The sequence below is a fragment of the Euprymna scolopes genome, chromosome 46 (assembly GCF_053919585.1).
Source record: "Euprymna scolopes isolate OS-2025 chromosome 46, ASM5391958v1, whole genome shotgun sequence".
Taxonomy (NCBI): Eukaryota; Metazoa; Mollusca; class Cephalopoda; order Sepiida; family Sepiolidae; genus Euprymna; species Euprymna scolopes.
The window spans coordinates 65931019-65937018 of NC_136527.1; positions in this window are offsets into that span (position 1 = coordinate 65931019).

Genomic DNA, 6000 nt, shown 5'->3' on the forward strand with positions numbered 1-6000 from the left:
GCAATTATGCATAGAAGGTACGTTCCACAGTTTAAATATAGTATAGTATTTTACTTACATTTTTAACGATGTCTTCTGTTTATTATTGTAGTGAATACGAAACGTTTCTTATTTTTTTTTATTCAATAATAAATATATTTTTTACATTTAACGCTACGAGTTCGTTTTTTTTTTATTGTGCCATTTTATCTTTTTTATTATTTTTTATTTACTTTTGAGTGAGCCTTCCTTACATAACAAAAAATATGTTTAGAAATAAATGTTACAAAAGTCAAGAATAAATCACCAGTCACCATTGGCAAATACACTGAGTAACACAGAGTCAAAACATATTTTACGTCTTGTTCTGTTTTGTTTTTGTTTTACGGCATATCAATCCTTTTTCGTGTTATTTAATGCTGAATCGAGTAATTTTGTAACATTAATACAGCTTCACGTTGTTTACATAGTTATTACTTATGTTTTGTCTGTTTTATTTTGCTTCTTTTACAGGCATTCATCATCTTCTAATGCCCACCGACAGGGCATACATATTTAAATACTATAAAAAATGGACACAACAATTTTTTTAAATATTTGTTTCATTACTTACGATTTAATTTATTTAAAGAAATATTTGGGTTTATATTACTGTACACATAGATTCGAAAAAGTTGTCAAAAAATAAATATATAACAAATAAATGTTATCAAAGGCAAGATAAGTTACTTTTCTACCAAACTGGATATAGTTTTCGTGTGTTTATTCAATGTAACATGTTTATTCAGCTCGAAAACGATACAGTGTTTACCGATGTATTGGAACATTCAAGATGGAGTCTGATTCTCTCTTTAACACGGTAAGTTTGGGAAAAGATGTTATAAATAAAAAACGGATAAAATACTGTTAAAAACTCGCTCAATACATGTTACTGTGACATAGGTTGACATATATTCGGCGGGGTTTTTAATAGTATTTTGTATAGTTTTTTTTATTTATAACACCTTTTTTCCAAACTTACGGTGTTAAAGAGGGTGTGAGACGCTATCTTAAATTTTCGAATACATCGGTAAACACTGTATGTTTTTCGAGCTGAATAAATATGTTACATTGAATAAAAACACGAAAAATATATCCAGTTTGGCAGAAAAGTAACTTATCTTGCCTTTGATAACATTTATTTGTTATATATTTATTTTTTGACAACTTTTTCGAATCTATGTGTACAGTAATACAAACCCAAATATTTATTTCCTATTTAAAGATTTTCAGTATATTTTATTTACCTAAAGAATTTTTCCATTATTTTTATTACATTGTTCCTATTTACAATGCCTCCCCACGGGACAGAGTTAGACACCGGGGCCGTTTTTTAACGTGGAGAAAAGGAACAAAAATAAAAATTGTCTCAGTCATGAAGGATTTCTCCTCCACTGACAGAGAACAAGAAATTGAAGTGGAGCATATGAAGAACAGATACTACACTGTGATCTTGTCCCGAAGGCCAAGAAAAAAAATGGCTTTCAGCATGATTCTTACAATAGCGGTATCAAAGATTTTTTTTCCTTATTTTAAAACAAATTATTAAAAAAAGATACAAGGCCATTAAATTTTTTTTCATTAAATCGCTATTTAGGTGAAGGTCCAAAATAGGAATTTAGGAAAACTGGTCCCTTATTGAATAATTATCGATTGAAAACACATTTTATGATCGTTCTTGAAGGAGATATTGTTTTTTTAAATAGACTATATCCCCCCCCATAATATTTTTTAAAAATATTTTTACTTGTTTAATGTTTTTTTTTTGTTTTTTTGTTTTTTTAAAATAAAATCGATTTTCTAAGTGTCCGTTTTCTATCTAACTGGCTAAGCTCTTAGTGGCTTCACTTATTTTAAAGCGTTTATTATGTTCATAAACGAGACCGCATATTTTTTTTTATATTAATATAAAAAGAATTTACTTATTTACTGTTGTTTATAAAATGGTAAAATCGATTTTTCTACCTCGCCGACTGTTGTTTGTTGTTTAATTTATTTGGAATCGTTTATTCGGTAAAGAAAAAAAAACACAGAAAACAAACAAAAAACATGTCGAGTGTTACGTGAGATCGAGAAATAATGTCAGGTATATCACATCTTCTTGATAATCGCTAAAAAATAGAAAATTAAATAAATTACTGAGGGAGATTTGGTTTTAAAAAGAAAATAATAAATTTTAATATTTTTTTAAAATATAATTTAGGGAGAGTAAAAACTATATCTCCCTCCGAAAAACAACCAACAAAAAATGAAATTAAAAAGATTCTTGATAAACGATAGCGGAGTTTTCAATAAAATTGATTAATAAATTTATTTAGTGATTACTTTTTCTCTTAATGATTGATTTTAGAATTTTGAAGTAAAAATTAAAAAAATTGAAAATAAGTTAACGAGAGATTGTTAGCACACATCTCTCGCGCCAAAAAATATTTTGCTTTTAATCTATTAGTTAATTTTTGCAAAATTTGACAGGACGACAATAAATGTTGATACTTGATAAAATTATAATTTTAAATAACGTATGAGTGTATTTGGTATGAGATAAAACAAAAACATAACAACAATAATAACAACAACAACAACAACAACAACAACAACAAAAACTATCATAATTAAAATCCAAAACAAAAAGTAACGAATAATCGCTCCGTTTTTTAATTTTTTGGTTTTGCTTTTTATTATTGTTTTTATGACTCCAAAAAACATCGTTAAAATAAGAACAAAAAAAATTTTGTAATTAACTTTGTATGAATATAATAAACGCTTTAAACTAAGTGAAACCACTAGGAACTTAGCCAGTTAGGTAGAAAACGGACACTTAGAAAATCGATTTTATTTAAAAAAAAAAAAAACCCAAAACATTGAACAAGTAAAAATATGTTTTTGTTTTTTTTAAATATTATGGGGGTGCTATAGTCTATTTTAAAAAAAAACAATATCTCCGTTAAGAATGATCATAAAATGTGTTTTTAATGTACATTTATTCAATAAGGGACCAGTTTTCCTACCTAGCGAAAGGGGACGAGTTTTCCAGGGTCGAGATTTCCGGAGACGAGTTTTCCCAGGACGAGTTTTCCGGGCACCCCAAAATAGTTAACCCATCTCCCCATAACCGTTTTTTTTTATGCAGTAAAATACTTTGTTTCAATAATTATGGTTTAAATAAATATTTATTCTTTATTAAAAGATTTACAGAATATTTTATTTAACTGAAGAAATATTTATTGTTCATACATATATTTTCCCTTATTTTTTTACATTGTTAAGTGTAGTTTCAGAATAGTTAACCCCCTCCCCATATTAAGAATGGCTTTCAGCATGATTCTTACAATAGTGCTATCAAAGTTTATTGAGAGCTGCTCAATATTCTGGCTTAATGGATCATTTAGCAAGGAATGAAGATGGTTATTCTGGTGTACCAGTTATTCTACCATCTACATTTACAGGAAGTCCTAGGAATCTACAACAGCTTTATCAAGATGCAATGGCAGTTTTCTGTGACCTATTCATTACTCACACGTGTAATCCAAAATGTCCTGAAATATCAAACAACTTGGGGTCATCAGAACTTTCACAAAATCGATGTCAACAATGTCACACAGTTTTTTTTAAAATTCACAGTCTAACTCCCCAGAACCTGCTGACTGACCACTATTCTCACTCCAAGCAGCTGATCGACGTCCCTGTCACCGCCTCAATCATCACCAGCACTTCCTGACAATATCAACAGCATCAGTTACGATCGCATTGACCTTCAATAAAAGTTTAAACTAAAGTTCTTTGTTTGTTCTACTTGCTTCCATACGTTCATTTTTGTAATATAACAATAAGGAATTTCTTACTGATGTGTTTTAAAAGATTTTAACTACCGTGGAATTTCCACGGGTCCTGATAGTTTATTATGATTTCTAGTTCTGTATTACTTTTTTGTCGTGACGTGTTGCTTAATTAAATATTACGATTTTATTATTAAAATGTATTTTTAACAATAAAAAACACACCTAATTTTTAAATGAAAAAAAATCAAATCACTCAATATGAGTTGGGATAAAAACAAAGATTTTACTGTGTGATGGAGAAAACGATTTATTCATAAATCAAATTGAACAACAAAAACAGCCATACAAGAAGGTAAATATTGCATCAATTTATGTTAATATTTATTTGATGTCAGAAAAAAAAAATCGATGAATGATGATTTTATTAAAAAGTTAATGCGGATAAGATATGAATAGGAATGAAAATTGGGTGCTTGTTTAGATAAAGTCGACAGATCGATTATTTAAAATATGTACGTATTTTATTGTCATGTTGAAATTATAATATCACCAAAAATTACGAAAATTTATGGAGTGGAAAGTTATTGTTAAAAGTATTTTTTACGGAAAATTTGGTAAAATTGCATTTTTCTTAGATGTTATAAAGTAGACGATGATTATAATTGTTGTGTGTAAACATATGAAATAAACAATGTTTAATTCAATGATTTGTTCGAGAAATTATTTTTTTTTGGGGGGGGGGAGTTATTGATCTCGATGCCCCCGTTCAGTCTCGAAAGACAAAGGATACCTCCTGTAAGGGTAGCTGCGCGTTTAATTGTGATGCAGGGTTGCGCAATCACAACCACACCTTTCCTAAATTGACATTGTTTTGAGTCCAGTGGCAAGGAAAAGACCAGGACGACTGGAAACAATGCAGAGATAAGCGGAGAGCACGCACAACACCTGGAAGTTCCAAATGGTCACCCATTTAGTACTGACAAATTCAACGTTGCTTAACTTCGGTGATCCAGCGAGATCGGTGTGTCAACTTGAATATACCGTACATTTGATTTATATCGAATTCATTAATACAGAATCTAGGGGCTTTTCTCATAATGTTACTGTAAAATTTAAATAACTTTTTTATTGTAATAATTTACGATGCTTTATTTTCATAAAAAACACAAATAAATTAAATCATTTTTTTTTTACTACTGAAAACCATAACTTAAGCAAAGGTAGTTTTTTTTAACCAAAATAATACATTTTCACTAAGATATGAATAAAAATAATGGATTCATTGTATTCCGTGATCATTATTTGATAAATGCTGAAAATTTCATTAAAATTCGTTTATTTCCTAATTTTTGGTGATTTTTTAAAGTAAATGGAGGAGTCAAAATGTTTATATATTTATAGCATCGGCATTCATTTTGCACTTTGGGGAATAAAAATAAGGAATTTCAACAAAAATCATATTACCATGCAATTTTTACTTTCATATTAGTTAAAAGAAAAGTTTGGCACTCTAGCAGAATATGACCCTGATCCTCATGCTTTTCCGTCAATTATCGTTTGGGCTCAACAGGTATTTATTCAAGAAAATAAAAAAGAGTATGGTAGGTTCTGTTGTAAAAAAATCAATTTTTTAATAAGCAAAATTTTTTTTTTGTTTTTTTGTTCAATTTTTAATACAGCGTATTATAAATATCTGAACCCACTCGTATTAAGAACGGCTTTCGGAATAAGCACTCCTCAACCTACACATGTTAAAAAGCACTTTCGAAGTTGTCGTTCTTAATATGGGGACGTTGGAGTGCTTATAATACGCTGCGGCACGTCGTAAAAATTGACCTTTCTTTTTCAATATTTTTGGTATTTTGTTTTTTTCTTTATCAAGAAATTATTATTATTATTATTATTATTATTATTATTATTATTAGTAGTAGTAGTAGTAGTAGTAGTAGTAGTAGTTATGTTACATATTGGAGTATGCGTACGTGTTACTATTCTCTATGTAGTCGCTCTTCACTATCTGAACCTAAGTTATATTTGTGACCTATTTGAATTCTTTCCGTGATCCTTTAAATGTTCATATGCAGGTGTGTGTGTCATACATGTATTCGACATAACTTTTTTTTAAACTGTGCCATTGATCTTGTGGCTACCTGCGAGTCATCTGTTCTTGGAGGAAACCTGGAAACCTCTTTAAATGAACGCA